General features: G+C 49.0%; 1 protein-coding gene across 1 annotated transcript in view; it reads right to left on the bottom strand.

Annotated features, from left to right (window-relative positions):
- The window catches only part of ZPLD1 (zona pellucida like domain containing 1), a 2,463,358-nt gene that overhangs the window by 1,454,375 nt on the left and 981,159 nt on the right, over nt 1–27,824 (bottom strand). The gene's annotated exons all lie outside the window — the stretch shown is intronic.

Raw genomic sequence — 27,824 nt, 5'->3', positions numbered from 1 at the left:
TCACCTCACAGGGAGTGGGAATGGACTGACAAGATGTCTGACACTGTGCTCTGTTGTGGGGAGCACAAGGCCATGCTGGGAAATGAGTAATAACAAACACCAGGACTGCACTGACTGACATCCTGAAAGTTAACCTGCACCCACTGCAATGGTGGCATGCTTCATGATGGGATAACTGGCCTGGGGGAGAAGGAGGTCCTGACTTGAAAACAAATAACACCGATGCTGGCCATATACAAACCTTCTATGCTAAAACACATTGCACACGTGGTACCAGTCACTCAAAAAGATAATGCCCGGGCAAGATGTCTGACACATGGGCCTGATAAATGATGTGGCTGAAAATCACACATATGCACTGGCCAACCCAAACACGGTTGCACACACGGCCATTGCAACCGTTTGTTCAAAGTCACTGTCTGGGGATGCAGTGTCCAGGGGTGCCCCCTGGCCTGGCTGCGGGGGTGTGTCTTGCAGATGACAGGTGTGGAGAGCCATATATAGTACATTGCACAAAACACACAGGAACTCACATATACATCATTGACAGGGGACATCTGACAGTGAATGGAATGGACACACCAATATAGCCGACACCATAGCATGGTCTCATTCGCACTCGGTGCTGTTGTGAGCTGCATTCCACTCCTACATCGTGCTGCAACATGTGCATCCTTCACACAACACACCACTAACTGACATAGACACTGTAGACACAAGGTCTAACCTGGACTGAGTTGGAAGAGACATGCTACTCACAGCAGCCAAACCGCAACACACACACCACCGGCTCTCACTGTCATGAGCATTGAAAAGCCAGAGTGCTTCCCTGCCCAATCCATGTCACCATGGAGAACATTGACAAGTCAAATCACATATGCACGTACAAAACTCAGCACCAGACTCATTAACGATGGTGACATTATCACTTTTATGAAATGAGATGGGAACTAGGAACACTGTAAAAAAACACTTTCTCCCAAGAGATCACAGGCATACCGGAGTGTGACCATGTCATACCAATACACCAATGTGACGCACAAAGACTAGCAAAATCTGCTACCACACATGCCCCAATCTTACAACATATCCTCAGTGGAATTGCACGTATGTCCCTGATAAAGGTCAGATGTGTACAGGGATGACACACCTGTGTCAGCAACGTGATGGCCCTTGAGTAGTAATGGCCATGTACAGCCAAATCTATACATGAGCTGGGCATGCACACACTTCGACATGCACATTGAAATGTTCCATTTTGGCTGGGCAATGTGCCACAACAATATCAATCTTTGTCCATGGCAACTTTGGACAAAGCAGTGTACAGGCACGCATCCTGACGTACAGTAAAAAATGTATGTGAACCATTGATGCCTGTAGAAACATAACTTACATTGTATGTCTCTTCCAAACGCAGGTGGTGCTGGGGACACAGCGGTGAATGATGAGGAGTCCCTGTCCCAGACTCTGGTGGACCCTCAGCTCTCTGGTGTGGATCCGTCTCTGTCCTCTTCAGATGACGACGAACAACCAGGCACCTCCAGTGTAAGTCATCATGCAGCACCAGCAGTACCAACATCTGCACCCCCTATACCCACGCCTCCAGTATCTGGCAACAGACAGGGCATCCCCGCCTACATGGACAGACCAAGGCCACAGAATACCGACAGCACAGGGACACAGGACCCCCAGGAAGCTACGGACAACACCACCAGCAACAACACCCAAGGGGGCCCAGTGTCACCTGTGCGTGCCGCCGCAGGTCCTGCCCATATGGATAGGGGTACTGGGAGGGGTGGTAGGCAGAGGGCGTGCCTTGAAGAGGGGTCTGGACTGCATGATGACCCCCAACTGGCATGCATCATAGATGCGTACCAGGATAGCACCGGAGGATTCGGCCAGGTAGTGGGGATCCTCAAGGACATTCAACAGGAGCAGGCTGCCCATCATGCCCGCAAGTGGGATGCACTTACTGCAGTGCATCGGGACATACTCCAATGCCTCCGCCAGATAAGCACCAACATGTCCACACCTCCCTGTGTGGCCACGACATCTGTTGCCACACGATCTGCCAGTGCTACAGGGAGGGAGGATGACTCTGGCAGAGAGTCCTCTGCACCGCAGACGCCTGCACCTTAGAATCCCCCCCGAAGAAGAAGAGGGGTCGTCCGAAGAAGGACAAGTGAGACGCAGATGTCCATGCACATCCCCCAGGGCCTCTAAACCTATTCTGGACAATGTTCTTTGTGCGCAAACCGTTCACCTTGTCGTATCTAACACAACTCGCCTGCATGACATGGAGGGTTCATGTTGGTCCAATGTAGCAGATGACTGTGGACTTTACTCTGGACATTTCAGCTACCAACACTTCCAACTCTACTGTGAACTTTGGATTCAAAACCCAATGTACAGCACACATCCACACACCATCCTGTGCACTATCCTCACACATGTTTGTAAATAAAATCACCAGTACACTATACTTGCCTCTGCTGTGATTCCAACCTGTCATGTGTCATGGAGATGTTGATCTGCTAAACAACACAGTGCATTCTAAATACTACAACCATGTGATCACCGTTATGTGAGTCATGGTGATGTGACTCATGTGAGGGAGACACACCACTATGGCACCACAACACATACTCACCTTGTCCATGTAACTCATCCCACACAATGATGTTGACCTGAAATACATTGGTATGCACAGACACCACACCTATCCATAGTCAGTGGTAACAATCTCACAGGTGAGGTAAGCAAATGTCAGTCAGATGTGGGAAGACAGACAACACACATAACAAAGCGTAGCACAGGTTCATTACACATCAGCAACATGTTTATTCCATAATAGCTGCAAGGTAATTCTACATTACAGTGGACACACGGTCACAAAGTGGCGGAGAATTGAAGTCTAGGGGTGTGTGGTACATCACTTGATGGGAATTGACAACTTCCACACTGGTGTTGGATTCTGGGTGTTGGGGGTCAGTGTTGACCAAACAACAGGCAAAGTACCCTGGGAAGGACAGGCACAAGACACAGTCAAAAGCACAGCAGAACAGGAGAGAAATGCAATACACATGCACAAAACATGTCAAAAGAAACCTACACAGAAACAAGTTAGCAGTTCGACACTATTGTGGAGTACAGACCACCTTAAAGGACACATGACTGCACGCATTCAGTCAAGTGGCACACAGACTCACTCAAACAGCAACAGAGCAGCCCCAACACATTTCAGGCTAACTCAATACATTGACATAACAACCCTGTAAACTCACATTCAGGTGAAGAAGTTGTTGATGAGCTGTGTGCGGACGTCACCCTCATCATCATCATCACTGGCATCGTGGCCCAGGCCTGGATCCTCCACAGATGGCGGAGGTAGGTCATCGTCATCCTGGATGAGAGGTAACTTCTTCCGCACTGCCATGTTGTGTAGCATGCAGCATACAAGGATAATTTTGCACACCTTTGCTGGGTCATATGAGAGGGCACCTCCGATCTTGTCCAGGCAGCGGAAGCGGCTTTTCAAAAGACCAAATGTCCGCTCAAACACCCTCCTAGTCCGACCATGTGCCTTATTGTAGAGCATCTCGGCTGGTGTCACAGGGTTCCTGAGGGGTGTCAGAAACCATGGCATGTTGGGGTATCCGGAGTCACCTACATACAAACAATTGAACAATTAGCTGAGTTTTGAAAGAGGGTGGAATACAACATTGCCAAACACACACAATGGTAAACAGTCAGTACACACCGACAAGCCAGGCACGCTGTTCTGGCATCTGTGACATTAGCGTTGAAATGCGACTACTCCTCATAATGTAGGCATCGTACGCAGAACCGGGGAAACTTGCACACACATGTGTGATACACATGTCCGCAAGACATACCACCAGAGCATTGATGGAGTGGAAATGTTTCCTGTTCCGGTATGCCTGCTCATGTGCTTGTGGTGGTACACAGGGCCACATATGTACCATCAATAGATTCAATGACGTTCGGCATCCTCCCCAGTGTATAAAAAGCATCCTTTACTTCAGTGAGTTGACCTGGACTAGGAAACTTGATGTACAGGTCAAGGAAATGCAACATCCCCTCCAAGACATTGCGTAGCACACAACTGAACATAGTTTGCGACATATCACCAGCAGTAGCCACAGTGTACTGGAAGTTACCAGTAGCAAAGAAGTGGAGGGCTGCCATCACCTTCACCTCTGGGGTCAGTGCTGTAGGGTATGTCCAGCCAGGTAGCAGATGTGGCACCAACTGCTCCACCAACTCCTCAATCAGTGGCCTGGTGAAGCGGTACCGTCGGATGCAGTCGCGTTCCTGCATGGTTTCAAGGTCTGGGAATGGTCTATGAACAGCTGGTGCCCTGCAGTACAGAGATGAACAAAGGAAGATTGTCGATTCATCCACATGTACATCAGAATTGGGGCTATAGGTCTCCAACTGTGACGTACATACCATCACACCCAGGACTTAGGGTGTATGTGACATGTCCTAAACATATCCAACCTGCAACTGTGTCCATGACTCAAGACCATAACTGTACAGTTGCACATCACAGTGGTAATGTGCACCACACACGAAGGATTCTGTCCCCATGGGCAAGTGCACAGCCTGGCAGTGGCTGCACAAAAGTACCACCCAACAAACCAATCCCCAAATCACACAGGTAATGCAGCCTTACATGCCATGGGACACAGTGTGGCACATGCTGTAGTGTGGTAGGTGTGCACCTGTGTCCCTGGCAAGTAATTGTGCGTGGAAGCTGTCAAAAAGTCACACCAATGTCAATCGACGGGGGTGACTTCTACAGGGACGCATTGCACAGTTCAGGACCGAGCCATGCGTACGCTTAGCCATTGACTGAAATGCGAACCGACGCGGGTGACTATCATGCGTATGCATTGCACAGTTCAGGACCGAGCTGTGCGTACGCTTAGCCATTGACTGCAATGCGAACCGACATGTGTGACTATCATGCGTACGCATTGCACAGTTCAGGACCGAGCCGTGTGTATGCTTAGCCATTGACTGCAATGTGAACCGACACAGGTGACTATCATGCGTATGCATTGCACAGTTCAGGACCGAGCCGTGCATACACTTAGCCATTGACTGCAATGCGAACCGATGCAGGTGACTATCATGCATACGCGTCGTGCAGGCATGGACCAAGCTCTACGCATGCCTTGGCCATTGAATCGTATGGAGACGGGTGCGTGTGGATTTTCAAACTACGCGTTGTGCAGTCAGTTGACCGAGCCGTGCGCACCTATTGGCTCTGGACTGTCATGGAGACGGATGTGGATTCAAAACTTGTACGACTAGTGCGCTGGAAATTCAGTTGGATGTCTACAACAATATTGCAATTACTAGGGTTTTATGAAGGTGAAGATTTGAACGATGCGGAAGACGTGTACGAGTCATACAATTCCATGGATTGGCCAGATTCATAGAATGCAACCGTGTTGGACCTATCACTTGGGACACATGGCACAGATTCTGCCTCTGCAGCACAGATACAAGGCTGGCTAGCCCCCAGGGAGCTCACTTGCCTGCACTACATGCTACTGGACCACATCTCTGCTACCGCTGCTGCTGTCTCTGCATCCTCTGGCTACTGCTATGGCCTGTACTCTGGAGAGGGCCCCAGCCTTCACTGAGGAAGAGAACCAGGCACTGCTGGACGGGCTCCTTCCACAGTACAGCAAGCTCTATGGGTAACCAGGGGAGCAGGTGAGTGTGCAGTCCACTGCCTTCCTAATTGTGCATGTTGTCTGGCTAGCAGTACTAGCAGTGTGTACACCAGTGGCAAGCGTACTCACTGAGTACTTTCATCCCCCAAAGTGTGTAGGTACATGTAATGAACAGGTGTTCTGTAGCTAAAGTGCATTTGTGCAAGCTTCAACTTCCCAGGCAATGTTAACATGTCAGACATGCAGGGCATTTGTCCATTTCCATAGGTGCACTACCTGTGTAACTCATTTTCCTTTGTGATGACGACATGTATATCCAACTGTGTGCAGCACAAATATGGGGCATGTGTGTTAATGGACTTTTAACTTTGTCATCCTCACAGGTTGATGCCCAACAGAAGCAGGAGATATGGCTGACCATCACCCGGGCCGTTTGATCAGGGGGGGTCTACAAGCGCCGGATCCGCAACTGCCAGAAGAGGTGGCAGGACCTTCGGGGCTGGACCCGGAGTATCGCAAAGGTCCAGCTGAAGCTGTTGCCTCCTCGCAGGAGGGGCAGACACCGGACCCTGACCCCCCACATGCTCAGGATTCTGGCGGTGGTCTTCCCGGACCTGGATGGGCAGCTGAAGGCCAGACAGCAGCAAGGAGGGGGTAAGTCCATGCCTAATCTGTGTACTATGTCTGACATGCTATTTGCAGTCTTTTGGCCTGGTCACACTTTCACATTACGTAGGTCTTGTAGTCCAGGACTCATGTCCCTCAATTGTGTGATGCACCCTCCTCATCTGATACACAGGTGTGGAACCTACAGTCGGTGGCTTGTGTCACTAGGGCACTGTGTCCCTGCAGTCAGCTATGCTTCAGGTTCCGGACAGCATCTGTTACCGTGACTCTGTTGTGTATTTCATGGGTGGGTCAATTGTTCACGCAATGCCTGAGATCTGACATGTGATCTGTGTGTGCCCTTGATATGTGTTCCAATTGCTGGTCTGACTCGCCACATGTGCCTGGGGTATTTCAAACACACCCATGCAGCAGGGGACTCCAAATATTGGGCCTCAGGAGTATGTATATCAGGGGTGTCACACTTGCTTAGTCACCTGACTACTGTCCATGGCTATACACTGTTTCATGTAGACCTGGGCAGTCATGCCTACTCAAGGGCATTTAGAAACACTCTGTAATCCCACTCCTGTGTATCAACTTACAGGTTGTGCTTAGTGACATGTGCCTTCAGGTGTCTGCCTCTGTTTCATTGTGGTGTAGCTTCCTTTTCTGGAGAACTGGGGTGTTCATGAGTTTGAGGGTCAGCAGGACATCTGAGATGTGACTATAAGAGACAAGACCTGTGTGACATATAGGTGTGTGATCACTTGACAGGGCACAATGGTGTATGCAACTGTGAACTTCAGCCAGCTGTGTTTCATGCACAGCAGACTGTGATGTGCTCATGTGCAGGGTGTTATGTTCGCAGAGACTCATATGTCTGTTTTGTATGATGTGGTGTCATCTGGGTGTGGGATATGTTGTTTGCAGGGGAGGGACAAGTGCACTTGTCAGCTGCAGAGTTTGCTTTACCCATGACCTATGATTGTAACACGGTGCATACTGTTGTTGTCTGTATGCCCTGCCCCTGTGACAGGAGACAGTGATGACTGACTTTCCAGGCATGCCAGTGCCATGGCATTTAACTTGCTATGAGTGATCCTGCATTGGGGCCAAATATGCTCCATGCACCCCATTGTGGCATTGACTATTAGGACATGAGAACATCATATTGTGTGTTGCTGGTGTGCATCACAAGCATGTGAAATGAGACTCTGGCCATCCCTTCATCCTGACACCTGTTCTGAGTCAGTGGCAAGAGATGTGATGTGTGTATAGTGACATCCTCCTACATGTTCACTTGCATGTCCAACAAATGTGTAGGTGGTGCATGTCTGCACTTTGGGGTATTAACATCCAACATGCAACAGACATATGGGTGCAAGTCCAGGAGGGATATGAGTGCCATGGTTGATGGTGAGACTGACAATTGGCTTATTCTAAACAGTGTGAGCACTTTGAGCAGTGTTCAGCTGATGATGCTAGGGCTTGCCCTGTGATGTGCTGTACTCACTGTGGTGTGTGCAGTCAGTGCAGGTGACTGATGTTGTTCTTTTTTTCCTAATTCTATCCAGATACATCTACGGCCACAGGAGGAGACAGCTCCACGGACCAGGAGGAACCACAGAGCCTGACTGGGACAGAAGGCGAGAAGTTGGAGGGACCCAGTGGCATGGAGGGCGAGTGGAGCCACACCGAGGAATCCTCAGCACCATCCATGCCAGCTGAGGGCCACAGCAGCTCGGAGTATGACTCCCTTGTGGAGGCTGGTGTCAGCAACCACCAAACCCCAGCTAGTGAGGCTGTCCCTGCCCACTGCCACCACCACCACCATCACCACCCTCCCATCGGCTCCCATCCCAGAGGTCCGTGGAGGCTCCCGTGTTCGGGAGCATGTCTCCTTTGTGCCAGGCACTGCACCCCCTGCCCCTGTGTCCCCTGCTGCCCTGAGTGTGGAGTCTGTGGACTTGCTTCGACAAATCCATGTAGGGCAGACATCAATAATGAGTGTCCTCCATGCACACACCAGTCTGTTGACACAACTTTGGGAGAGGAGTTGGCCTAACGGCTAGGGCGCTCGATCTCGGACCTGGGGAACTGGGTTCGAGTCTTGGTAATGATGATAACCATTCTGTGATTCTGAGCAAACTGGTGCTATGTAAAGTGCTCTGATAGCTGATTGGATTTGGGTCAAGTTCGCGCTATATAAGACTCTGCAAAAAAACCCCAAAAAAACTGGTGTCATTCATAGAGGGCATTTCATCGGGCATGTCTGCACCACAGAGGACCAATCAGTCTGTGGCCTCCTTCCTGATGGCAGCAGTGTCCCTCCTCCAACAGTACCGCAGCCCTCCTACTCCTGCCTCCTCACGTTTCGTAGCACCCTACCTGTCCCAAGCACACACACACCAGCACATTCACCCAAACCCACAGATACTGGCAGCACACAAACACCCAAACCAAGGTCTAGACGTGCACACAAGCAACCTCAGGGGATTGATACCACACTCACAGGGGATGGTTTGCAAACACACACAGTCATCCACAACCACTCCGCAGTCCTCCGATACCTCTCCCTCCCAGCCCCCTTCCCTTGCCTCACCTGCAACCCTCTGTGACCTTGGCCTCTTCCCCACCGACCCAGCAGATCCAGCTTACAAGGGGAAGAGGAAGTCCCCATACACAGAGTGGAGAGCCCCTCACACCCGGACATCCTCCCCCAGGTGCAGTCAGACTGAGGCCCCCACCTGCAAGTCCCCCCAGAGCCAGAAGAGCAAGACCCCACCCCTGCCCCACAGCTCCACAACAAAGTCTCCGTCCTCCATCACCCAGGCCACCACTCCAGAAGTTCCTTGCCACACCCTGCCCCAGGTTCCCCCACCCACAGATACACCATCCCCAAAATGCTCTGGCCCTCCCCCCCACCACTTGCTCTTCCACCTCACCACCCTTGGTCAGACTGTTTGTGCCACTGATGTGGGGACCGTGGCCCCCCCTCTGTCCTGCCAACCTCACCTGAACCCCATTCCGCTCAAATGGAGTTGGGCACTTCAGTGGAGTCCACGACCACCCTGTTTGACTTGGACACTCCAGTGGGGACCCAGTCCACTCCATCTGCCCTGCCCACTGCAGTTGTGTCGGCACCCACCCCATCTGACTTGTGCCCCACAGTTGTGACTGCACCCACTATGTCAGACACCTCCACTGCAGTTGTCAGTGATTCTCCTGCATCTACCACCCCTTCACTGCCTCCTTCTGCTGAGCCCTGATCCTGTCCCTGCGGTGCCTGGCCTGCCCCCATGAATGCCCCTCCGAGTGGATGTCCCCTGTCCTGAACAGTGCAGGCAAGCAACGTGTGACAGTTGTCACTCAAATCAAATTGTTGATATTTGGATATGGACTGGCCATTGGCCTTTGTTTTGAAAGGACATTTGCATTTGCATTAAAATTCGGCTGAATAAAGCAATTGTATTTATCCTTGTGTATTTGATTTAGCTGTACATTATGTTGATGATGTTTACCATGACCTTGCAGGTCTAATGCTGGATTTCCAATGTTGAATAATGAGGTGTTGATGTGAGGTACTCCATGTTGTCCATGAGATATGTATCCTATTCTGGTCGGTATCCATGTCATCCTTTGCAGCTAACTGGGTGGGTCATGATTAACAATTTGGGAACATCTCTGTAAACATTTCATTTGCATGGTCACATCTGTGGCTTGCACACATGCACATATGATGTGCTTCCCATTGTCCAATTTGTCTATTTCCCTGACTGTGGGCGCATCTCCACTGGAAATACAGGTGTGGGCATCATTGGTGTAGGAGCAACTGGGTCCTCTGTGGAACTTGCTGGACATATGTATTGAGTATGTGCAGATGACTTAAGGGACACTCCCGTAGCCAGGCTGTTGTGACCAGAGCTTTCACTGTGTGGTAACTGATGGCTGACTGACCAAGTGTTCTGCTGACATGACTGAGACCTGCTGGGACTTTGTTTGGCACAGCTGAGCTTCCACAGGAGTTGAGTCCCCTCAAGTAAGTGTGTTGTTCCGTGACTTTGCCTGGGCCCATGGTGTGTGTTGTGTGAGTATGTGTGTGTGTGTCCACATCCCTTTTCATACACAGGCAGTGTTCCCTTGATATGTTCCTGTTGTTGATACTTGCTGAGTTGTACTGTGTTCATCCCACATCTTTGTCCTGGGCTTCCAGATGTGTGGGTGCATGGCACACTACTGTCAATTGGAGTTTCATCATTGGGATTTGTCAGTTCTGAGTGGTGATGATGTGGTCAGACGCAGATGGGACACAGTCAGGGCTCCCCAAGGCACTTCTTTGTTCGCAATATCATGTAGTTGTCCCTAGGTGGTACCTTTCAGTGATTGAGACATGTGTATGTGTGTGTGTGACTGCTCCCACTCGTCCGGTTCAGGGCTGCAATGTTGGCAGGTGTCAGCATGTGTGCCTTGTGGTTCTCCTTGGCTTCTGCATTGTCCAGGGACTGTGTCAGGGATTCCAAATGTTACGGGAGCTTTGATGTCATGGCCATGTACCACATACTGCGCAGTATGTCTGTCATTCACCAGGGTTGTAGACTGTCGTTGTGTAATGAGTCTGTGCACCTTAGTTCCTCCCACCATTACTGTATCTGTCATGGGTGCATGTGCAATGTCACCTGTCCATGTGGGCTTCACAGATGCACATTGGTGCAGTTCAGGGTGTGTGGTGTTGAGGGTGGACAGGTGTGAATGTTTGCATGGATGGGCCCCTATCTCCCGTTTGTCCCTGGATGATGGGCCATGCTGAGTGATTTGTCTGTGTAGGTGTGATGTACGTGTGTGGCACAGGACACATGTCTGGGTTTCACAGTTTGTACGACATCTACTTTTGCCATCACAGTGGACGTTACATGCATGCTTGTGTCACCCCAATGTCTGGTCCCTGGGGGTAGTGCTGTTGTGTGTCAGCCTCTTGCTGTTTTAGTTGCTGTTCATTCCAGCTTGTGTCACATGTGTCTGTTGTGCTCCCTCTCATCTCACAATGCGTGATTGCCCACTAAGGGGGACCCAAGGATGGGTTACTTTTGTATGGCACTGTGTCCACATCTGCGTCACTGGTTCAGCCCCTTTATGTGTTGTGTAGTTGCCTGTGGATACTGACACACACACACACACACACATGTGTCAGATGTGCAGTGTGAGGATGCCTGTTTGTGTTTGTGCATCTGTACCAGTGCATTGGTATTGCTGTTGTGGGCCATTGTCTGGATGTTGTTTTTGTGATTTTCCCTGCTGTCCCTGTGAGTCATATCACATCATTCTACACATTCATCCTGGCTGTTAGGTCCCATTGTTGCCATGGAATGGGAGTTTGTGACCTGACACCTACAGTCTACACAGGATGTTTTGATTTGTGTGTCTATTTTCGAGATGTGTGTATGCTTTGTGATGGTCATTTCTGCTTTTGTGTCATTGTACACTGTATGCAATGTCAGCCCCCATGGGTGGTGCTTGTCTGCACATGGCCGAGAGTATGCTAGGATTTCACAGCCCTGTTAGCCTTACCACATCTCTGTGGGCATGGAACACAACCACTTCTTTGCCACAAAAGTGTTTAATGTGATGGGACCAGGAATCATACATGCTGTTTGGCATTTGCAGCTTTGACCATGATGACACTTACCTTTTGGTCACTGTGATGAGGGGGTTTTTAGACCCCATCACCACAATGCTCAACATTTGCTGCAGATTGGAACCCCACCCTTAACTTTTGTTCTACACAGTGAGGGGGTGTAGGTGCACATTGACACATTGCTATTGTGATGCTTGCCTTGTGTAGGCCACACTCAGTTTTTGATCACACATGTGATGGTAGTTACATTGTATTTACAAAGTCATAATCACTGTTGTGGGCATTTGTCACAGACTACACACTGTTGTCATGATGTTATGAGGGATGTATTTTGCTGACATACCTAATGTTGGTGAATGATGGATGTGTGGCGCATCACCCATCCGATGGGTGGCAGGAGTGCTGGGCAACATAGTCCCTATGGGAGGGGGTGGCAGGAGTGATGGGCAACATTAGTCCTATGTGTGGTGGTGGCTGGAGTGATGGGCAACAGGTCCCCTATGGGTGGGGTTGGCAGTAGTGATGGGCAACAGGTCCCCTATGGGTGGGGGTGGCAGGAGTGCTGGGCAACATAAGCCCTATGGGTGGGGGTGGCAGGAGTGCTGGGCAACATAAGCCCTATGAGTGGGGGTGGCAGGAGTGCTGGGCAACATAAGCCCTAAGGGTGGGGGTGGCAGGAGTGATGGGCACCAGGTCCCTTCTGAGTGGGGTTGGCAGGAGGGCTGGCCAACATAGTCCCTATGGGTGGGGGTGGCAGGAGTGATGGGCAACATAAGCCCTATGGGTGGGGGTGGCAGGAGTGATGGGCAACATACCCTCTATGAGTGGTGGTGGTTGTGGTGCTGGTCATGCAATGACTATGGTGGCCTGTTGCTAGTGGCCAGGATATGGATCCTCTGGGTGTGTGTGACATTTGGCATGTACGTGTGGTTTGTTTGTGGGGTGGGTGTCTGACTTACCGTCTGCGCCGTCCGTATCTGTTCCTGATCCGGTCATAGATGTACAGTACTGGTATGACCTGCGCGATGGGATTCATGATGTGTTCAACTCGTACATTCTGCTTTTCCGGATGCTGTGACGTGCTGTACGTAGCGACCCGTCCAGCGCGTATGATTTGCGCATCGTACTTGTCCGGCCAGAAACTGCTGTGGATACTGCTTCCGGGAGACTCGGTTCGGCGTTCGGCGGTACGGCTCGGACTTCGTGTCGGTCGGATTTGTGTCAGTTATGCGCATCGTACTTCATCGCCCGGACGGACCGGCTCCGGGTACGAGTCGGTCGCAAGGTAAGGCTGCGAACAGCTCTCAGAGAGCTGTCCGACCCGGATCGGTATCGACCCCTCTGTGTTTGAAAATGCCACTTTTAGAAAGTGGGTATTTTCTTGCCTAACCATCCAGTATGACTCTGCTAGGTTTGTGTATTGCATGTCTGGTTTGTGAGTGACAGGAGCTGGGAGAGGGCAGCGGCTCCAGCAGTCTGATGAGGCAGGGCTGGGCTGAATGGGACCTGGGTTGAATTTAGAGTAGGAAGAGGAGATTTCCTTTCAACCTGCCTGGGCCTGGTCTGCCTTCAACAATGCTGTCTCCACCTCCCACCAGGAAGCTTCACCAGTGATGACAGAACTGGTTTTGGCTGGATACAGACACTCCCTGCCTTCAGAGAATAAATAATTTTGGTGTTTAAAAAGAGGGGCCCAGACCTCAGACTTTTAGATCACTTCTGGGAATCAAGAGGAAACCTTTGCCAAGGAGCAGAGCCAGATAAGCTGAGGAGGAATACTGCTCCTGTGCTGTTTGCTGTCTGGGGTTGGCCTGCAGTGGCTGCTTGCTGCCAAGAAAAGGAGAAGAAGGACTTTGCTGGTTGCTTTGTCACCTGCTTGAAGACAAGATCTCCAAGGGCTTGAAACTGAGCTTGCCTCCTGTTCTGAAGTCTCAGGGACAAAAAGACTTCACCACCAGCTCCCCTGAATTTACTTGCTGGGAATTCTAACCTGCAGAAAGTAGCCTGCTGCTGTTCATGACCTCTAGAGACTGTTTGTGGCTGGGAGCTGCAAGAGCGGCGCAACGAGGAAGAAGTGTGTCGCTTTCGCACCGATTCCCAACGCATCACCAAGCCACGGGGAAGAAGCTGGCCGCATCCGCACTTGGTTCCGACGACTCGCCGAGCAACCAGGAAGAAGCGTGCCACATCCACATTGGGTTCCGACACATCGCCGAGAAGACCGTTGCAGCACCTGCTGTGCAGCAGCAAAAGATCACGCATTGTACCGGACCGTCACACCACATCAAGATGCCATCTTGTCGCATCACACCGGATCATCGCTGTGCATTGAGGAGCTATCTTGTCGCATCGTAAGCAGGACGCAGTAAGAAACCGACGCATCCCCTCCTCTCCGGTAAGAAACCGATGCATCATCTACCCCTGCGCTGCAGTAAGGAACCGATGCATCACCTCCCCTGAAGAAAGAAACTGACGCATCACCCTCCCTGTGACCCTTTTGTTTGTCTTGCGTGAAGCATCTAAGGTACTCTGTGAGAAGAGTGTCGCATTTACAACTTGCATTGATCTGAACTATTTCTACCTTTTGAAAGCCTTCTTTTAATACTGTATTGTGGTTTTTTGTGCTTTGGTCTTGTTTTAGTTTAGATAAAGTTTACTTATTTTCTAAACTGGTGTGTTGTCCATTTGTAGTGTTTCACTGTGTTACTGTATGTGTTCACAAATGCTTTTCACACTGCCTCTGAGATAAGCCTGTCTTCTCGGGCCAAGCTATGAAGGGGGCGAGCAGAGGTTATTTCAGGAGTGTATCCCCCTTAGCCTGACTAGAAGCAAGGGCCCCTATTTGGACAGAGGTACCTACCTCTGCCAACTAGAGACCCCCATTTCTAACAGGCCCAGCCACTCCACCCTTCTGGCCATGATAATTTGGTTGGCCAGTGAAACACCCCCGTTACCCCTACTAGATATTTGACAGGACAGCCAATGCAGAGATTTATCCATTATTTGGGTAGCATTTTTAACCTAATCCTCTCTCAAAATTGGGACATTTCCCAGGATCAATAAAAGAGGGGCTGAGGCCTGTGAGAGGTGCAGAGAATGTTATGCGTTAACGGGTCCCCCCTATATTTGACCTTTGCTGGCTAAAAGGAGGCTCTCTCCTTCCAGCTCCCTGTACTAGCAGTCGTGCATTAATAGCTGGCTCATTTGGGATAGGAGTGAAATACGACTGAGGGGTAGTATCTCCACCCATGTTCGAATGATGCTCAGTTGGATAAGAGGACAACAATTGATGGTCATGTGGGCGGGAACCCCCCTTGAAGTGCTGAAGGCCCCGAAGCTGCTCCAGGGCATGAGCATGAACATACAGTTTGATGGGGAGACAGTCTACCCAACCCCTCTATGTGCGGCAACCTTTACTCATTTTGAGATAGTTTAATTAACAGGGTGTTCAAAAGCACAGTGACCAATGTCTCTAGTCTCTTCCATGTATCATCATCACTTCCCCGGGTAAAGAGAGTAGCAGCATCATCAACAACAATAGGATGCAGGATTGAGCTCAAGCCAGGCTAAATATCTCAGTTTCCTCTTTGTTTGATAGGTCGTACCTTCTGCTTTTGAGGGCCACCACCTCTTCTTATTTTTACTGGAGGCTCACCTTAAATCTCTAATGGGGTTGCAGCCTGGCCCCTTGTGACTATTTTTGGTCTGGTTGTAGATCCAACGGGTGCCATATGGGGAGCAGGCAGCACTGAAGAGGCAAGTAAAGGTGCTGGGGGTGGCGGGGGAGGAGTCAGAGGAACACCATCCAGAGTTTTAGAACCGAGGAAAGAGCGCTTTTGTGCAATCAAAGAGTCCAGAGGGAGTCACCTCTCAGTTATTTCAATTTCATGGGTCAAGACAGTCTCAGCCCTCATTGGAAAGGCATCTAATGTCCCTGCTATTCTGCCCCCCGGATGTTCACCAAGGCCTTTGCGCTTAACCATACTTCAAAAGTTATGTATTGTAGAAGGAGTAATGTTAAATAGAACTTTCCCTCACAGTGAAGATCCTTAGAGTTCCATGACTGTGGTGTCAGAGAGTGGGCCCAGCCCAGCCTCCTCTGGGCTTTGTCGGGCACGGACGGGCCTGTTTTTGGCCCGGACTTAGCTCGGGCACAGCCCAGGCACGTCCCCGTGCGCATCCCTCGCCGCTGGCCGTCATCTTCAATTTGAGTGGATTGACGAGTGCTGGGGATCCTGGGTGTTGTAGTCCCACTCCGTGCAGTATTCATATTCCAGGCAATGGAGAGAGCAGCTGGCCGCACAAAAAGCCCCAAGGACACAGGCCGTCACAGGGAGCGAGTGTCAGAGCAACTACCCTGCCTCTGCTTCAATTTTTTCTATTGTTGATCTTCTCCAGAATGGATCCTTGTTGATTCTCTTCTTTTGGCAGTCTCTCCCTACAACTCATCTTGGTGGAGTGCATACTCTGCTTCATTTAGCTCCACTTGTTCGAGACTCAATTCTGCCTTTTGCAGGGATTGATCAAGGTGTTTAAGAGTCTTAGAAAAACCCATTCACAATTGTGTTAACTCTTTACATTCTGCGAGCATAATTTGTATGTCACTCTTAGTCGACTTTGCGACTTGAGGGTCAAGTGCTAAAGTGGCGTACTTAGGGGCTTATTACGATGGCGGAAAAATCGCTGTCGGCAGTGGCGATCTTTTTTCGCCATCGTCATGAGATTTTCTCCCGCCACATTATTATGGTGGTGGTTACCGCAGCGGAGGGAAAGTACGTCCACCGCTTTTCCCCTGGTAGCAATCGTCACGATTGCCCGGCAGAGCGGTCAGCATGCTCACAATGGTGGCGGAGCCTTGTAGGCTTCGCTGGTACAATTATGATGCCAGCGGTAGCCAGCCTTTCCGTGGTGGTTGAACCGCCATTGAAAGGCTGGTGGAGAATGTCTTCCAGGGCCCGTTTCAGGCCCCCCATGTGTTGGGGGAAGTGTGGGTACACTGGGGGGTACCATGGTATCCCCCTACATTTCACTTCACCAAGTGGCAGGCACAGTGTAGTGCCTGCCACGTAGTGCAGTGAAATGCACAACATGCTCCTTTCAACATCGCGGCGGTGCTGCTGTCAGCAGCCACAGCCGCAATGTTAAAGGTGTGGAATCCGACCGCAGCAGGGGCGGTCACATCATAATTATATAGGCGGTACCGCCACAAGCATGACGGTCGGACCCAAACAACGCTACGGTGGCGGGCGGATCACATCCGCCCGCCATCGTAATGAGCCCCTTAGTGCTCAGTAGTGGGTCTTACAGAGCTTAAAAGCCTCAGGAGGCAGGGATCGAATACTGGATCCAATTTTAGCCCATTTACACCTGATTGCTCCAAGACTCCTGAAGAAAATCCAACATTTGCAAATTTGCTAGATCTTTGGACAATGTGCATAGTTACCTTATGAAGGTGGTTGGGCCCATTTCCCCCAGGGAGTTTGAAAGTGAATACATCCACAATAATGATCCTTTGAAAGTTTAGAAGCTGGAGACACATTTGCCTTGTCAAACAGCCCAATGTTGGCTGGGCCCTTTGTCATAGGTTTCCTTTAGTGGAGCTAGCGTAAGTGCTGATATCTAACATATGGCAGTGCCCCCATTCTAAATAAAGTGGGGAACTGTGGGTGTGGCACAAAGGGAACTCCATTGTGTTTTTGACAAAGTATCCAGTCAGTCCAACTCAATATAAGGCCATCAGTTAAATTGTAAAAGTTTGTTTAGCAAATCTATTGTCAGAGCAGTTTTGACATTCTTGTTCATAAAATACTTGTTCAATTGTAACGGAAATGACTTATGTATGCCATGCAAACACATCCATGAAGCTCTCATCAGTCACTTTACATTAATCTATTCACCCATCTGTCCTCCACTTTTCATCCACCCATACACTCATCAGTTGAACCCAACATCCATATGTATCCACTCCGCCATACACATCTAACAGTGATACACCCATCAAATCATCCCATGTTTTTATCATCCACCCTCCTCCTGCGCCCCAAATAAAGGCATTTATTCATCAACCAAGCATTCATACATCTAACCACACTTGAATTCCTGCTGCAGTGCAAAAACACTCATCTATCTACTCAGCCATCCCCAATTTTATGAATCAATATCCATTCAAACATCTGTTCATCCTTGTACACAACCAAAAGCCATATATCCATACTCTCATCTACCGACAAATACATTTGCCTGCATGTGTCTGTGTGTGGGTTCTTTGACTGCAAGCATGTGCCTATTCACTTGAATCTGTGTATTACCTGTGTTGCCTGTATGTTTTTTCTGTTTATTCATCTAGATGTAACACAACATATACCATTCAACAGAGATTCCATTCACCCAAAATGTACTAGAGCTATGGTGGGTGTTAATGCTTATTTTATGCTGACTTGGGACCAGATCGTGTGGAGTTCGTAAACGAGTGATTGCACAGTTTGCACCCAGTTATGCGGGAATGTGGATTACCATCAAAACATGTCATGATATTCATCACTCCTGCACATGCAAACACAGCTTTTGCGCAATTTGAACCTGCAATATGTGGCCTGACTGCATTCTTGTTTGGGTTCCAATGGAAATTCGCACCCAAACGGGGTTTAATAGGTCCATTTTAGTATTAAATCTGTTTTATTGACAGAATAGAGTGCAAAAAACAAAGTTGTGTAGCCAACAATCCAGCGGGCCGGCTAATTAGAGTCTAGCTATGCAGGCCAGATAACGATAGGAATATGGGTTCCAAGTTTTAAACACAGCAAGCCGCCTGCAGCCCAACAGGGCCGGCGGCGTCTTAAGAAATTTAGTAAACGGTGGACTGTGCTGTAGGCTGGAGCCAAAGTCAATTGAAAAGCAAGAAATCTCAGGAGCCACTTGGTGACCTAGAGGGTCGCAGGCACAATGTAATATTCCGAATGTGAACACTGAACAAAACAAGAACAAAGGGAGACAATAAATAATCCAAACAAAACCCTCCCACTCCCCCCAACCTATCTCCTCAGTGAGCCAAGTAATAGAGAAAAAGAAATGCCAGGCTTATGTGCCCTGTATGTTACTGTGGGTCTACCACGATGGTAAATGAAAGGGGAACCGTACTACGCCATCTTATGGGATGATAGTGGTGTCATCAGGGACCAGTTTGAGGATACGGAGGTATTGGGGACAGGTCAATTTTCGAAATTCTGTGGTGAGAATAGCTAAGAAGGGGGCCCAGGTTTTGGCATAGGCTTCCCTCTTCCCTGCTGCTGTCATAGAGAGCTTCTCCATTGCCAGGCGATTCCAGAGCTGGTGTACCCAGTGAATATGCTCCGATACCCGGTCCGACTTCCACCTTGCCACCCTAAGTGCAGGGTTCAATCAAGCGCTATTTGCCTGATAGGTGATCGCATTAGGGAGAACTAAAAGAGTGTATGCAGGGAGCCAGGGTATGGGGAGAGGAGTGGGCCTAATGGTTAGGGCGCTCGACCTCAGACCTTGGGGAACTGGGTTCGAGTCTCGGTAACGACGCTAAACATCCTGTGATTCTGGGCAAATCACTTAATCTCCCCGTGTCTAAAAAAAAAAAAAATGTGTGTCCTCATGTAACGTAATTGGTGCTATGTAAAGCGCTCTGATACCTGATTGGATTCGGGACAAGTTCGCGCTATATAAAACTCAGCTTAAAAAAAATTGAGGTGTTGAAGGCACAGTCAATGTCATCCAGTATATGTTCCCAGTAGCGGGTTAATTTTGGGCAGTGCCAAAGTAGGTGGATCAGGGTCCCTGGACTACCACACCCCGCCAACAGAGGCCATCGCATTTGGGTTGCCATTTGGAGATCCTGTCTGGGGTATAGTACCAGTATGGGCAGTTTCTGTGTGGCTCGAGGAATACGTAGAGTGGTGTGTGCGATAATAAACATCCTCCCACTCCTTATCAGATAGCGCGCGTCCTAGTTCTCTCTCCCAGCGCTTCTGTCCAGCAGTGCGAGCTCTAGGGAGGGCTGTGGTAAGGAACGAGTACATTTCTGAGTTGAGGTATTTGTCATCTTTCTTGCTGATTAGCCATTTCTCGAATGGCAATAGCAGATGGAATTCAAGTCAAGAAAGCTTTATTCGACGATTGTCATAAAAGCGTATATGTACCATACATTTACAAGATAAAACATTTTAAGATATTTTAAAATGGTTTAAAACAATAAATAAATAGAGATATTTACAAAATGATTGAGCAATTCACGGGAAGGAAAATTAATCAAGACAACATTTTGCTCCTAATCACCCATGCCCTGCCAAGAAACTTTGCAACAGATATATAAACAAGTGAAGTTTCAGCAGATCGTAAAATACGAACTGCCACCTTGGTATTCCTGGTACCCAAGGTCCGGCACATTGGTTTAAGCCAGGCCTGTCGAGGGATTATATAAGAAGGGCATTGGAACAAAAAGTGATTAACAGATTCAATAGATGCAGTACAACCAGGACAATTGAGTGCATTTTCTGTGGACCATCTAGATGTAAACTCTCTTACTGGGAGACTACCAACTCTGAACTGAAAATAAAGCTTCCTGTCCAAAGGACTGGTTATATCATCCCAAAAGGGTGCCAAGGAAATGGTGTCCTTAAAGTCCAGGAAGATGCCAGATAGTGAAAGCGGTGCTGTTGATCTGAAAACTCTGGATGCTACCATTTCCCAGTACAAAGCCTTCAGGACTTGTTTGGTGGGGAAGCAAGCATTTTGAGGATCCTCCCACAGGTTTTTTAGGCCCAGGTCCCGAAGCGACTCATAGATCCTACGGAGCCACTTGACCTTTCGGCAAATGTCCAGTTTGATAATGTCCATGAGGCCAAGAGCAAAAAGCCTAAGTTCGGGGGTGACCCATAAACGCCTCCAGTATAGAATAGGGCGGAATGAGGCAATTAATGCTATCGGTCTCATACCAAGGTCATAGAATAGGGGGCAAAGGGGAGTACTCTGAGGTAGACTGGTTAAATTTCTAAAAAAATTATTTTCAGAGGAAGATAACTTATGTACATTTTCAAATCCCCACAATTCAACTCCATAAAGTGCAGCTCCAACCACTTTGGCATCATACACCCGAAGAGCAGGATCAATAGGTTTGGTCAGAGATTTGGCATGTTCTTTGCTTAAAGCACCAGAGAGTTGGGAGTGCTTGAGAGATGCCAGGTTAACCTGCTTTTTCCAGCTCAAATCATACTGAATACAAATGCCCAGATAAGTAAAATCTTGGACCTGGTCCAGTAACAAACTGTTCATAAATATCTTACATTTAAAAGATTTTGGTTGATTAAAAGACATGAATTTAGATTTTAAAACATTAATTTCGAGCCCACGGGCTAAACAGAACTCCTCGAACAAGCCTAAGGACCTCAGTAGGCCACTCGGGGTTTTGGAAATTATAAGGCAATCGTCGGCAAACATTAAAATAGGAATTTTCGCACCTGCCAGAGAAGGGGCATCCACTTTCGCATCTATTAATAGTTTTGCTATGTCATTGATATACAGAGAAAATAAGGTTGGCGCGAGGACGCAGCCCTGCCTGACCCCCTTTTGGATGGGGAACTGCCTGGTCACTTGTCCAACACCACCCCATCTAATCTGCGCAAAGTTGTCTAGATGGAGTCTGGCAATTAGAGAAACTAGAACAGCTGGCATCCCCAGATTGTCTAGGACGGCCCATAGGGTTTTCCGAGGGACTAAGTCAAAGGCTGCCCTAAGATCAATAAAAGCTGCATATAGGCTGCCTCCCCCCAGGTAAACCACCTTCCAATAGAGCATAGCAAAATGCAGCACCTGATCAATGGTGCTTATTCTTGCTCTGAAGCCGGCTTGTAGATGGGAAAGGATTGCATTGTCTAGGGCCCAATCCAACACTTTGTTCAGGATCAACCTGCCTAAGATCTTTTGTGTGGTATCAATCAGGCTGATAGGGCGGTAGTTAGCAGGGAGAGACTTGTCCCCCTTCTTGAACACTGGAATAATTTCTGCTCCCTTCCAGGACGTCGGAATCGGGGCGCCTCTAGCAATCAGATTAGCTAAAGTTAAAATGTAGTTACCCCATGACTCACTATTACAGAAAAAAATATCAGCAGGAACTCCATCCATCCCAGGAGCCCTCCCAGGAACCAATGACTTGAGGGCAATAACAACATCATCCAAAGTGAAGGCATCTTCATTGTAGAAAGTATATTGGTAATTTGAAGATGGGCATGTGTTTTCGTCAACGGCATATAAGGATTCAACATGCTTAACCCAATCATCTTGTGAAACCCAGTTTTGTGGTTTATCAGGGTTACCTCCAGCCCCCCATTTAAAAACTGACCAGAATCGTCTCATGTCTTTGTGGGCACCTGCTTCCCTGAGTTCCTGCCATCTTTGGAAGTCCCATGCTCTCTTGGCTTTAAAGATAGCTTGCTTATATGCATACCTAGCGGGACGAACTAAGGAGATGTCACCAGATTTCAGTGCGGAGCCCAGGTTAGCACGAGCTTCTCTACAATCGGTAGAATACCAACGTAGTGGGGAGTCGTCATTGGGTTTAGTTTTTTTAATGGGTCTTACAAAGATATCTTTAAGTTCTGAGAAGAAGGTTTCATGGATCGAAGTTCCCAGATTGCAATGAGATGCCAAGGGGCACTGGTTAAGTACGGCCCCCATATCCTGAATGGCAAGCACTAATCTATTAAAAATATAAGTAAGGCATTCTTGGCTTTGAGCAACCTTTGGCCACTTTACATGACGCATATCATTAGAAATAACCACGTCTTGGTGGAGCTGAAGAGAAAAATTACTATGGGCAATGGGAGTCACCCAAAGCGAGGTAGTCAGAGAGAGAGGGTTGTGATCACTCTCCAATCTGGCTAAAACTTCCATGCCCTTCAGGGATTCCCATAGATCTAAAGATAGTAGGATGTAATCTATCCTGCTTGTACGGGAACCACTCTTAAAGGTGATTGATCCGGATTTATCCTGTTCAGTCCTTCCATTAGTTGCACGAAGCCCCTTGCTTAAGCAAAGGGCGTTGATCTGGATTGCCAGTTCAGACCAGCGAGTGACAGGTTCAAGATCTAAACATGGGACACCCCATAGGCCATCCTCAGCCTCCGAGATACTCCAATCAATACCAGAAAGGGGTTCAAAGGTTACATTAAAATCACCACCTACAATTACATGTGAGTGCTGGGAGTGGAGAAGCAAGAGTTCCTCCAAACGTGCTATAATATCAGATTTCTTGCCCCCAGTACTTCTAGCATAGACATTGTAGATATCCAGTGATTTACCGTTTCTAAACTTAAGCTTGAGTAGCTGGATATCTGGGTGAGAGGTGGGGAGCTCCTTAACAATAATACCTAGGTCCTGTCTAATCCAGGTGGTGAGACCACCTGAGGGACGCCCCTTTTTGCCCTTTACGGCCAAGACGTTAAAATTCAAAAAACCCGCTACAAACTGAGCCTCCAGAAGCCAGGTCTCTTGGAATAAGCAGATGTCATAAGAATTAATAAATCGTACCCAGTTAGGATCATTCAACTTAGATTTCAATCATGCGATATTCCAGGACAGGAGTGTGCCATGCTCAGAGAGGGTTACACTATCTTCTTGTATGGATTCTGGGATACCATTCAGTAGAGTGATCTCTATCGGGTTTACAAAGAAACATTGCTTATCCATACTACCCGAGTTACCAATGATAGGGACTTTGTTAATCTCTGGGATACTGTTCAGTGAAGTAATCCTTACAGGATCTATGGAGGCATATTGTTTAACCCTACTAGCCGGGGTGCCGATATTAAGGACTTTATTAGGGAAAAAGGAAGAAACAGGGGAAACCACTAGCCTAGCTTCTTTACAAAGTCAATCATTTAATTCTAGGCCGGACTCTCCCAAGGGCTGAGACCAAACACCACCTGAGCAAGAAGTTTGAATAGGGGAGGACTTAATTTGGATTGTAGAGTAGTCAGGAGGACAACTTCTGAACTCCAGATTGATGAGGTTATCTGCTATGGTGGGATCATAGAAAGTGACCTCTATAAGGTCCATCCTATTACCAATCTGAGGAATCCTTCTGGCTCCCTCTATGTCAGCTCTGATTACAGAGCAGCAACCCCTTACATGCCTAAGCCAGTGTATGACCTTGTTAACCAGAGATTCACTGGTTTCAAATTGGGACCCAGAGGACAATCTTGGAACATTTACCATAAGGACCTTCCGTGGGTGAAAAGTACGACTGTGTGGCCCATATCTTTGAGTTTGACGGTAAGGATTACCACTAGGAGTGATTCCAGTTCTCTCATTAATAAGGGAAGGTCTTCCAGCACGTGGTAATACCTGAGGCATACCAGGAGAGGCTCTGGTAGGATGTCTAACAGAAGATGGGGTGCAAGCAGCGGCAAAGTTAGCCCTTGATGGAGCTAGGAGACGAGACTGAATATTCACGGGGTGAGAAACATGGGGCAGAATCTTAGCATTAACATTAGATGTTACTGGCGGCCCCTCAGGCACCTCTACGGGGGCCTTTACCAAACCCCTCTCCGAATTAACAGAGTTTAGCTTAGAATGAGTATCAGTAACCAACTTAGATTCACCCAACTTCATGACAGTGGTTGATAATATATCAATCTTGAATTGCATAGTCTCAATCAGGGAGTGCAGGTTTTTCACTAGAACCAGCAGAGATTTTATATCATATTTGCAGGATTCAGTCCCTATAAATCCCTCGGGCAGGTTAATGGTGGAGCTATCTTGAGGTAGAAGGGGACCTATATTTGTATCCAAACGTGCAGGAGAAAGCAAAGCTGGACAACTAGCATCAGTATCAACTTCGCTCAGAATAGAAAACCTGTTGCTACATGCAATACCCGGGGGACCATTGAAGTCAGAGAGGGATTTATCAGAGTGAACTTGGCTCGCATCCGTTAATACTGTGGGGGTGATGGGGACCAAAGCTTTGCCCCTTACCCCACTTGTTTGTTCCTCCCCACCCTTTTTCGAGAGGAACATATCCGGAACTGTAACAATACCTTTAGTAGACATATTTCTACCACCAATAGCCGGCAAAGGGGTGGCATTAAGTAGTTCCCCGCATTCATCGACTATGACCTCAATGCGGTCCATTACACAGTTACTGGCTGCATGTTGGCGAGCTTTCTTTGCTCTAGACTTCCTTGTCTTAGAATTCACAGGCAGGGAACGTGAAGAGTCAGATTCTCCCTCAGGGGTTTTCCTTTTACCCATGGCTGTAAACAATGATGACAAATATACAGACCTTGGTAAACCGGGAATACGTTGTCAGGGACCAGGCCGACCCGACCCTGGTCGTCCCCGGACGGCCACAGACGGCCCGCCCTCTGCCCGGGCTCAGCCCGCGCGCGTCCCGCGACGCGGAAGGAGCCGGTGCTTATGTAGCGCCTCAGGGCACGCTGATAGGCGGGAGTGGGCTGTGTTGCAGGGCCTCACGGGACTTGTAGTTTCCCCACTCTGCGGCCGATTACGATGTCCGGCGGCGGGAGAAGAGATCAGCGTCTGCACAGGATCCGAGAGCGTAGGTGAGTCCAAAGGATTGCCTCTGGTTGCACTTGAGGCTTTGAAGCGTGTCCCCCGTGTCCCCCGCTCCACCGAGGGAGCCGGTGCTTATGTAGCGCCTCAGGGCGCGCTGATAGGCGGGAGTGGGCTGTGTTGCAGGGCCTCACGGGACTTGTAGTTTCCCCACTCTGCGGCCGATTACGATGTCCGGCGGCGGGAGAAGAGATCAGCGTCTGCACAGGATCCGAGAGCGTAGGTGAGTCCAAAGGATTGCCTCTGGTTGCCCTTGAGGCTTTGAAGCGTGTCCCCCGTGTCCCCCGCTCCACCGAGGGAGCCGGTGCTTATGTAGCGCCTCAGGGCGCGCTGATAGGCGGGAGTGGGCTGTGTTGCAGGGCCTCACGGGACTTGTAGTTTCCCCACTCTGCGGCCGATTACGATGTCCGGCGGCGGGAGAAGAGATCAGCGTCTGCACAGGATCCGAGAGCGTAGGTGAGTCCAAAGGATTGCCTCTGGTTGCACTTGAGGCTTTGAAGCGTGTCCCCCGTGTCCCCCGCTCCACCGAGGGAGCCGGTGCTTATGTAGCGCCTCAGGGCGCGCTGATAGGCGGGAGTGGGCTGTGTTGCAGGGCCTCACGGGACTTGTAGTTTCCCCACTCTGCGGCCGATTACGATGTCCGGCGGCGGGAGAAGAGATCAGCGTCTGCACAGGATCCGAGAGCGTAGGTGAGTCCAAAGGATTGCCTCTGGTTGCACTTGAGGCTTTGAAGCGTGTCCCCCGTGTCCCGCAGATGGAATGCTAACGAACGCGTCTCGGAATCAAAGATCAAGTGTATCATCTGGAGTGCAAGTAAAAATTGGTCGCGGATAGGTTATAGTCCAATTGGAGTTCCTTAAAGGGAATAAGGACCTGCAAGTCGAAGAGATGCCCTAAGCGTTTACATCCCCCTTCTATCCAGCGTGTGGCAGCCCCGTTATTCACCCGCGGCTGGAAGGCGGGGTTCATGAAAAGTGGGGTCATGAGAGAGGGGAATGTGGTCAGGTTGGCCTTCCGGGAGACTCTGTCCCAAGCAAGCATTGTGGGACGCGTTACAGGAGAGGAATAAAGGCCCCAAGCACGTGCAGGTCGTGGCATCCAGGCATCGTGCCAAATGTGATGGCCCGCTACTGTCTGGTCCATGAATACTTAATATTTCTCTGTCATGGGGCAATTCTCTACCAAATAGCATATCTGCGAGGCGTGGAAGTATTGAGCGAGATTAGGGAAGGCCTGACCTCCATGTTTCTTAGGCCGCTGGAGCTGAGCTTTCTGTGACCGCGGCGCGATTAGGCCCCAGACGAAACCTTCAATAGCCGATCGTATCTGTCGTAGGGCGTGCGGTGGGGGTTCTAGTGGCAGTGTTTGGAATAAATACAGAGCCCGCTGCAGTACGTTCATTTTGACCGCGGACAGTCTCCCAAACGAAGTCAGGGGAAGGCGACGCCATCGATGTATGTCTGTGCGGATCCGTTTTAATAAGATCGAGTAGTTCCGTTCTACAGTTTGCGCCAGGCTTTTATGGTGGACCAGTCCAAGGTACGTAATGCCTTCTGTCACCCAATCAAAGGTAAAGTGGTTGCGGATTTCTCCCTCCGTTGGGGGAGTAGCGGTGAGATTGAGTACTTGCAACTTCAGCATGTTAATTTTAAAGCTGGAGAACTGGCTAAACATCTGGAGGTCATCCACAATAGCCGGCAGGCAGGTTAGTGGCTGCACCACCCAAAAAATGAGGTCGTCTGCATATAAACTAATAAGGTGCTGGTCTAAATAGGTCCATTTTAAACACAGCCTTAGTGTTTTCTGACTTTCTGTACATGAAATCATGCGTGTTTTACATGTGAATGTTAAAGAAACACAAAACTGATAGTGGTGTGCATAGAAAATTATGTTCACATTTAATTCGTGTTGGTAGAAGACGTAATGATTTTCATGAAGTCTACAATGTCAACGGACCCATTCATTTCTAATTATTTTAATGGACTGAACTCTAGCCTCCCCATTATTTGTAGCAAAAGCGAAAACTGTGCAAAAGTGAATTCCTTTATAGTTGTGAATGTTGTGAAATTGTGCAATAATCAAAGACAGAAAAAACAGCATAAACATTATTAACACTTTTTCAAATTGTTTTGCAAACATAAAAACAGAGGGGCAGATTTGATCGCAGCATGGTGCAGCAAGTCATTTTTTTGCGCCGTGCTGCGTTAGTTTGGAAAGCACAGAGATGCGACATATTTACAACAATAAGTTACATCTCTGTGCTTCCCACTGCGCTGGCG

The sequence above is a fragment of the Triturus cristatus genome, chromosome 8 (genome assembly GCF_964204655.1).
Source record: "Triturus cristatus chromosome 8, aTriCri1.1, whole genome shotgun sequence".
NCBI classification, from domain to species: Eukaryota; Metazoa; Chordata; class Amphibia; order Caudata; family Salamandridae; genus Triturus; species Triturus cristatus.
This window is presented reverse-complemented; position numbering and strand designations above follow the sequence as displayed.